The sequence below is a fragment of the Lontra canadensis genome, unplaced genomic scaffold (assembly GCF_010015895.1).
Source record: "Lontra canadensis isolate GAN:19392208 unplaced genomic scaffold, GSC_riverotter_1.0 scaffold118, whole genome shotgun sequence".
Lineage (NCBI taxonomy): Eukaryota > Metazoa > Chordata > Mammalia > Carnivora > Mustelidae > Lontra > Lontra canadensis.
Window position 1 is genome coordinate 994,942 of NW_022631112.1, and position 9,767 is coordinate 1,004,708.

A 9,767-nucleotide genomic window follows, 5' to 3' on the forward strand; every position below is an offset into this window, starting at 1 on the left:
AATAGATATTTCTTCATGTTTTGTTTATACTTAGGGCCATTTCTAGAGGCTTTCAATGTTTGTTTGTTTTTAAGATTTTATTTTTAAATAATCTCTGTACCCAACATGGCACTCAAACCTACAACCCTGAGATCAAGAATTGCCTGTTCCACTGACTGGGCCAGCCTGGAGCTTCTAAATGGCTGTTTTTGAAAATAATTTTTACAGTTTCATTGGTGAATGAGTCAATGGAATCCTCATACTATCATGCCAGATGTCAATCTCTGCTGTTAAAATTTTTTAAGTATATGATATTATGCAAAAAATTCAGAGGTCTATATTTGGTATAAGAGTTTTTCTATCATGTTTGCATGTGATAAAATAATAATTACATATAATTGTAATATACTTAAAATAATAGGGGTGCCTGGCTGGCTAAGTCAGTAGAGCATGGGATTCTTGATCCCGGTGTTGTGGGTTCAAGCCCTATGTTGGGTATAGAGATTGCTAAAAATAAAATCTTTTAAAAAATCTTTAAAACATTATATATGTAGGGCACCTGGGTGGCTCAGTGGGTTGAGCCTCTGCCTTCGGCTCAGGTCATGATCTCAGGGTCCTGGGATCGAGCCCCACATTGGGCTCTCTGCTCAGCAGGGAGCCTGCTTCCCCCTCTCTCTGCCTGCCTCTCTGCCTACTAGTGATCTTTCTCTCTGTCAAATAAATAAATTAAATCTTTAAAAAACAATTATATATATATATATATACATAAATACACATATATAACATATGTAATAAAAATGATTTTTAAAATTCAGATTAGGTTTTTTGAAAGTATTATATGTATAAAATTAGGGAATATATTTTTTTACCTTTTGTTGTCCCTTAGTCTTCCTCTTCATGTTCCATTTTTTTATTATTATATGTAGTATTTATAAATATTAATCTTAATAGAAGCAGGGTATGTTTTTTCTAAATCAGAGAACAGCAAAACCCCCTTCCTTCTATTGGGAATTAAGCTTTACTCCAAATATTGGCATGCTTGGGTTTTTATTATACAGTGTTTCTGTAGGGGAGTGATTTACTAACTACATTGTAACCAGTTCTTTAAAAGAAAGATTTCCTCGTTGGATTTAGAACTGCTTTTTCTGAACTTTGAAGTCACCACCTGACATCCCACTCATTGTTTACTTTATGGTCCCTGCCCTAAATGCTCTGTGTATATGTGTTTTATTAAAGAAAGTAGATGATTAGCTTAATGGGTGTAATTTACTATTAATTCACTGCCTATAAAGACATTAGCTCTCAAATCCCATTCATTGTAAACAATATTATTTTTTGGCTAACTGGAAAACAGTATTTATAATTCATTACCTAATTTACTAAGTACCCGTTCTGTATGAGTTACTTTGCTTTTGAGATTTACAAAATCTCAGCAATAAAAATTAAGATGAAGATAGGCTAAGATTTATTAACTAGTAGTGAAAATAGAAGTTATTTCTTCTGGATACTTGCATTCATCTTAGGTCCTTTTATTTTTTTATTTTTAAAGATTTTTTTTTTAAGATTTTATTTATTTATTTGACAGAGAGACATAGCGAGAGAGGGAACACAAGCAGGGGAAGTGGGAGAGGGAGAAGCAGACTTTCCGTCAAGCAGGGAGCCTGATGCAGAGCTTGATCCCAGGACCCTGGGATCATGACCCGAGCCAAAGGCAGCCCCTTAACCAACTGAGCCATCCAGGCATCCCTCTAAAGATTTTTAAAAAAGTAATCTCTACTCCCAACGTGGGGCTCAAATTCATAACACTGAGATCAAGAGTACACACCGAGTCATTTTTCTCTTTCTGGATTTTTTTTTTTTTTTAAAGATTTTACTTATAGGGACTCCTGGGTGGCTCAGTAGGTTGAGCCTCTGCCTTCGGCCCAAGTCATGGTCTTGGGGTCCTGGGATTGAGCCCCAAATCAGGCTCTCTGCTCAGCAGGGAGCCTGCTTCCCTCTCTGTCTCTGCCTACCTCTCTGCCTATTGTGATCTCTCTCTCTCTCTCTCTCTGTCAAATAAATAAATAAAATATTTAAAAAAAAAAAGAAATGTTTAAAAAAATTTTTTTTAATTAAAAAAAAAAAGATTTTATTTATTTATTTGTTAGAGAGGGAGAGAAAGAGAGCACAAGCAGGGGGGACCCTGGGATCATGACCTGTGCCGAAGCAGATGGTTAACCAACTGAGCCACCCAGGCACCCTCTGTTTTGTTTTGTTTTGATAGATTTACTTATTTATTTAAGTGAGAGAAACAGAGCAGGAGGCCGAGCAGAGCGAATCCATAAGCAGACTTCCCACTGAGGATGGACCTGAGGTGGGGCTGGATACTAAGACCCTGCAGTCATGACCTGAGCTGAAACCAAGAGTCAACTGCTTAACCAACTGAGCAACCTAGGCTCCCCTTTAGATGTATTTTTTAAAAACAGATTTTTCTCATAGATATGCAAATACAAAATTTTATATACAGTAAAACATCAAATATATATATGCATTGTTAAAAATTTTTTTTTAAATGCCTCAAATGTTAATAGTGATTGCTTTTGGATGATGAGTTTTTTCTTTTATACATTTCTCAAGTTGCATATGTTCTGGAGTGTGCAATTACTTCTATTCTAAGCAGAGAAAAGTCAATTTTGCTTAAAACACAACTCCTCAGGGCGCCTGGGTGGCTCAGTCAGTTAAGCATCCGTCTTTGGCCCAGACCATGATCCCCGAGTCCTGGGATAGGGTTTCTTGCTCAGCAAGGAGCCTGCTTCTCCCTCTCCCTCTGCCTGCTACTCCCCCTGCTGGTGCTCTCTTGCTATCTCTCTCTGTGTCAAATAAGTAAATAAAATCTTTAATTAAAAAAAAAAAAAAAAAAAACCTCCTTTCCTCTCCCAACTTGGAATCAAAATGCTGGACTTAGCTGCTGGCTGACAATGGAAGCAAGAGAGAGTGTTTACCAAGACACAGTGTTAATGGCAAAGCCGTGACTAGAAACAAGTCCTCCTACCTTCAAGTCTTCTCTGGCTAGAGGGAGCAGGCTTCTGAGGGGGCTTTTTTGTCTGTGCTCATTGGCATATCCTGGCTCCTTCATCTCTAAGTCTGGAATTTCTGAGGCAAAAAGAAAACTCATTGCCATGTCATTCTTGGGTCCCGAGAACCCTAGCCAGTCCCTTTCCTACACCCTTCAGAGTCTTCTTGGTTTGTTTTGTACATCGTATCTAGGGGTTTGGGTTACACTTACTAGGAGGAATAGGGAAATGTACTTCTAGTCCATCTTCCTGGAAACAGAAGTCTGTACCTAATTTTGAATTTATAATTTTATATTCTTCTCCTCCTCCTCCCCCTCTTTCTCCTTCTCTTCTTTCTCCTCCCCACCCCCTTTTTTTTAAAGAAGGTCCACAGATTTGCAATAAGTTTCAAGCCAATTTGCTTCCACCTCTGGTGCTGGCACATGGTAAGAAATCACTAAATATTTTTATTTATTTTTTATTTTTATTTTTTTTAAGATTTTATTTATTTATCTGACAGAGAGAGATCACAAGTAGGCAGAGAGGCAGGCAGAGAGAGAGGAAGAAGCAGGCTCCCCACTGAGCAGAGAGTCCTATGCGGGGCTCGATCCCAGACCCTGAGATCATGACCTGAGCCGAAGCCAGCGGCTCAACCCGCTGAGCCACCCAGGCGCGCCTATCACTAAATATTTTTAAATGGATAAGTGATTTGATCCCGTAATTAAGATCTAATGAAATATGGTATTGGATATCTTTAGTATATTGATATTCTGAGTAGTGCCTTTTGGTCTTGTGTTTTGTTTTGTTTTTAATTTGTTTTTATATTTTATTTATTTGAGAGAGAAAGAGATGGCAAGAAAGACCATGAGCAGGGAGGACGAGGAGGAGGAGCAAACTCCCCACTGAGCAGGGAGCCGGAAGCAGGTTCTATCCCAGGACCCTGCGATCATGACCTGAGCCAAAGGCAGGTATTCAACGGACTGAGTAACCCAGCTGTCCCGGCCTTTTGGTTTTGGGAAAAAAAGGAACTGAAACCAAAAAAGCAGGCAAATGGTGACCAATTGAGGGTGCTACTTAAGGGCTCTCAGGTATGTTTATAATCAGCACAAGATTTTGCCTTTTATCTAAATCTTAAAGAGAAGCCTCACTGGTCATCTATTCCAGCAGTCCCCAAATCCCCTGAAATCATTTAGCAAGCTTATTTCCAAGTGCAAAAGAGATGGAAAATTTCTCACACACCCCACTGGTAATTATTAAATTATATACTCTCTGGACTTCCAAGCACTGATTTATAGTTGGCTCTTGACAAACTGCAACTGAAAAGGCCAGAGGAACTTAAAAACGGGGAAAATCTTCATCAACAAGTCGATATAATCCAAATGCTCCAAACTTAAAAAAAAAATTCTTCAAGCAGAGTGTTGAATGAGACGAGATTGAGGAAAAACACCAGAGATGACATTCAACCATTCTTCCAAACAAAGCAGGATGTTGATACAGTGAGTAAATAAAGATCTGGGCCAACTCCAACTCTCAACCTCTAATGCAAAGGAAGATAGAGGGGCAGAAAGGATGAGTCACAAGACTTTAATGGAGCAGTTCAATCGAAACACCCTCCCCACATTTAAAAGGCCTTCCAGAGCCACAGGAGTTGGGAAGCCTCAGGGCAAGCACCTTCATATTAAACAGAAGCCAGCAGGTGGTGTGGTCTCTCCCCACTAGGAGGAAGTTGCAATAGGAAAGTCATTGAACAGTCACACCATGTATATGGAGTGGGGACTGGACCAAATATAAAGTTAGAAAGCTGGCCCTCATACAGAGATTTCTTCAAACACAAGAAAGAAGCTCTCAGGGTGTTGAGTTATCTACCTGTTCGTGTGAATTTACACCCACGAGGGACACCGTGGCTCAGTGAGTTGGGCATCTGCCTTCAGCTTGGATGGTGATCCCAGGGTCCTGGGATCGAGCCCTGCATTGGGGTCCCTCCTCAGCTATGCCTCTCACCCTGGCTTGCTCTCTCTCTCTCTCTCTCAATCTCTCACTGGTTCACTCTCAAAAAAATAAATAAAATCTTAAAAAAAAAAAGTCAGTATGTATTAGAAAGAAATAAGAAATATGGAAAAGAGAGAAAGACCAGATTAAGAAAGACCTGGAGTGCTGAGGTATGCCGTGAAACGTTGTGACTGTTGTATTTAAATAGGATAGTTAAGGAAGTCCTTGTTGAGAAAGTGACATTTAAACCAGGAGAGAAGTAAGCGTGTGTTTATTTGGGGACAGAGCAGAGCAGGCACACTGAGTGGCTGTGCAGAGGTCCTAAGGCAGGCATGTGCCTAATATGTTCGTGGAACAGGTGAAAGGTAATGTGTCTGGAAAGGAAAGATGGAAAGGTAGAGTGTGCAGAGGCTTAATCTGTGGCATAATCTGATTTACGGTTCAAGGACTACTCTAGCAGCCTTGTTAAAAGACTGAGAAGGATGGGGACAAAGAGAAAAAAGCAAGGTCAATGAGGAAGCTACTTCAGCAGTCCAAGCAAGAGACAACAGAGATTCAGGCCAGAGTAATAGGAAGGAAGATAGTGGGACATGGTCAGATTCTGGATATATTTAGAAAATGGAACCAACAGGTTTTCTCATGAATCAGATGCAGGGGGTGAGAGAAAGAGAAAAGTCAAGGATGACTCCAAGACTTTTGACCTAAGCTACTAGAGAGTTGGCACTGCCATTAGCTGAGCTGGAGAAAGTCAGTGTGGAACAGATTTAGAGGGGGAAGACCTGGAGTTTGGTTTTGGACATGTTAAGTGCGGGATGTCTCCTGGACATCCAAGAGGAGATGAAGAGCTGGCAGCAGATATGAGGCTGGAAATATGAAATACTTAGAGATACAGTTTTGGAAGACTTCAAGAGGTTTTTACGAACATGAGACTAGACAAGGGACAAGGGAGTAAGTAACAGAGAAGAGGATAGAGTGGCCTGGGACACTCGAACATTAGTAGGCAAGGGGAAGAAGAGCTATCAGAGGAAAGGAGACAGAGGAATAACAACCAGTGAGATAGAAGGAACATTCTGTGTACTTAGCTTTGTGTTTATGGCTCTCGGCAAAGGCTATTCTTAGCATTTTAGTGTTGGGATTTTATTTTTATTTATTTATTTATTTATAAAGATTTTATTTATCTATTTGACAGACGGAGATCACAAGTAGGCAGAGAGGCAGTCAGAAACAGAGGAAGCAGGCTCCCTGCTGATCAGAGAGCCCGATTCGGGGCTCAATCCCAGGACCCTGGGATCATGACCTGAGCCAAAGTCAGAGGCTTTAACCCACTGAGCCACCCAGGTGCCCCTAGTGTTAGGATTTTAAAGACCATTTGAAGAGAAGTTTGAGGGGCAAAGGCTATTCTAGAATGATGTTAACCCTTAGGTAATATATGAAGAGTATCTTGAATTCCTTTTTTTTTTTTTTTAAGATTTTATTTATTTATTTGACAGAGAGAGACACAGCAAGAGAGGGAACACAAGCAGGGGGAGTGGGAGAGGGAGAAGCAGGCTTCCCGTCAAGCAGGGAGCCTGATGCACGCCTCCATCCCAGGATCCCAGGATCATGACCTGAGCCAAAGGTAGACGCTTAACGACTGAACCACCCAGGTGCCCCTTGAATTCCTTTTTAAATAGAGAAATTAAATGCTTATGAATCTAAAAAGTTTTGTAGCTTTAAATACCAAGTGGTAATTTTTTAGACTCTACTGCTAGAAGAAAAATAAAGCTACATCCATTTTGCAGGGAGGAGGGGAGAAGAAACACCATTTGTGAGAGAGAAAATGGTTGATCTAAGGCAAATTCTGGGGCCGTAATAAAATCATGGCAATAATGGTCATAGTTTATCTCTATTTAGTAGTTTACCAGCCGAAAGTAGTTACACGACTTTGCTAGAAACACAATTGTGTTCTAAATATTAGTTGTGATATGTATTAGCTTTTAATTAATGGAAACTTGTATAGAACAGAAAGAATAAAACAACTGTCTAGTGTATTTCACTGTTCCATGAGAAGGGTCATTGTTGATTTATGGTCTATATAAAGAACAAAGGAGGTGGACTGTGGATAACTGGAATATTTCTACAAAATACTTATGGTAAACATAGTTTATTCTAATTCTTTCATAGCATCCATAGCTTTCAACTAATAAAACTTAAAAAGTCTTGTATTTGGAATTACATGAAGGGCTACTAATTTATTCCTCAATCTTCTATAATTTAAATACCCAAGTAAAATTGTACAGAAGCTTACATTAAAATTTTATGCTTCTTTAAAAAAAAACAAAACTTAGGGGTTACCTTCCTGGCTCAGTGGGTAGAGTATGTGACTCTTGATCTCAGGGTTGTGAGTTCAAGCCCCATGTTTGGTGTAGAGATTACTTAAAGATAAAATCTTCAAAAAGTAATAATAAATAAAAATTTGGAAAACCTTAGGTTATACCATTATATCAAGTATCTATATAGAGAGAAAATTATACATTCAGGATGGGTTTTTGCTTGGTAATTATTGCATCTGTAATTTTTTTCAAGCATTCACAAAAATTGTTGAGAGCTACCTACAAACTAGATTCTGAACTAAATGCTGAGGATACAGTAGTGAAAAAACAAAAATTTCTGTGGTCTTGGAACTTACATTCTATGAAAACAAAGTTCTATCAGGAAAAAGGAAACTTTAAGATTTTGGAGTAGTATTTCTCAAAATGTGGTTCACTGGGACACCTGGTTGGCTCAGTCGGTTGGGCATCTGCCTTCAGCTCGGGTCATGATCCCAGGGTCCTGGGATGGAATCCCGCATCGGGCTCTCTGCTCAGCAGGGAAGCCTGCCTCTCCCTCTGACCTTCTCCCCTCTCATGCTCTCTCTCTCAAATAAATAAATAAAATCTTTTTAAAAAATTCAGTGAAGATTTGTATATTTTTACCGTAATTTAAAAAATGATGGATATTGTCAGGGACATCATCCCAGAAACAGGAAATCAAAAAGTGGGGTAGGAGCAGGAGTCTGCATTTTCAAAAAATGCATAACGGTAGAAACCATTATGAGTAGAAAATTTTATTTTGGACTGTGATATTTACTCTCTCTCTAAATAAGCATATATACCATATATATGTATACACCACTTCCTCTATCCATTCATCTATTGATGGACACTTAGGTTGTAAAGCTGTTATTTTTTTTTAACTCTGTGTTTCAATATAAGAATATATCTTTTATATGCCTAACATTAGGTACTAAAAGAAATCCCAAAGGTTAAAATATGCTCTCTGCCCTGGACAATTTTCCAGTTTTGTTAGGCAATCAGCATGTGTGTGCTGAAAGCGTTAGGTAATATCTGTACAAGCTGGGGGGGGTGCACTAAATACTAATGCACTTGGTGAGCATCATCGGTGGTCAGAGAGGGAATATACCAGAGTACAACCTCTCCAGCGGAGAAGGTGGGTTTTGAGTTAGGCTTCCAGTTAGGCTACCTAGACTGTGGTTAGGTAAAAAAGAGGAAATACAGCATTTCAGGTGAGATAAACAGATACAGCACAAGCGGTAAAAATTATTTGAAATGTTATATAAATTGTCAAAATGGTCATTAAGGTCACCTGTCTTTTTCGAAAGACCCAATACTAGTGTCTGTCAAGACTTGTTTTTACAGGGCACCTGGGTGGCTCAGTAGGTTAAGCCTCTGGCTTTGGCTCCAGTCATGATTCCTGGGTTCTGGGATTGATCTCTGCATTGGGCTCTCTGCTCTTCAGGGAGCCTGCTCCCCGCCCCCACCTCTGCCTGCCTCTCTGCCTACTTGTGATCTCTGTTCAATAAATAAAATATTTAAAAAAAATACAAAAACGACTTGTTTTTAGAGTTTGGTATGAGTTATTTTCTCTCCCAAGCAGTGAGGATGAACATGTGTTTTTATTTAGTTACGCAGCCTGGGACAGACTGTTAACTGGCCTGTTGAATGCCTGAAACTGGTCCTATATTGTTTCTTATCTCTGCAAGCAGGAACCAACTGAGAAATTACAGAGGAAATTCCTTGAACAAAGTGAGACCAGGTTTTACTACCACCAGGGGGAGAGAGTATATAAAAAAAGGCCTAACCAGCTGGCAACCTTTTCTGAATCTTAAAACAGCAATTGCCTGGGTCCCACACACTAAACTGGGATTCTAGGGTCACAGCTTCTTAAGTTTGTATTCTTTGAAACAACCATGTCTGTAGTTTTAGTGTTGTATTCTTTGAGCCGCATGTAGGAGCTTCTTCCAATAAGCTAATTAATTCCCACCTAAAAGCCATTCTAATTTACAATCTGATCACGAGGGCATCCTCCTTTTAACCAAACATTATATGTACCAATGGTTTAAAATCATTACAAAATTCCCAAATTTGAAAAAAAAAAAAAAAAAACTCGGCAAGTATCTGGCGGTTGAATTATTGGTCCCTTAGATCATTTATCCTTTCAGAAGTACCCCAGCACTAGACCCCTGGATTCTCTAGCTTCAGATTCCCGTTAACAACCCTCCCTTCCCGTCTTTCCTAGCCTTCACTCCCTCTGCGTAGCAAACTCTATCCTTACCCTCCTGACCCAGAGTTACTTTGGAGGCGGCACCGATTTCCTTGGCAGTCAGCCCTGTGGCCAGCCAGCTGCCCTCCTAACCATGACCTCTAGACATTGCTCTCCTGGGCCAGATAAAGATTTGTTGTTGTTGTTGTTTCACAGGGAGGGGTGCGTGAAAAACTCTGTGCATTT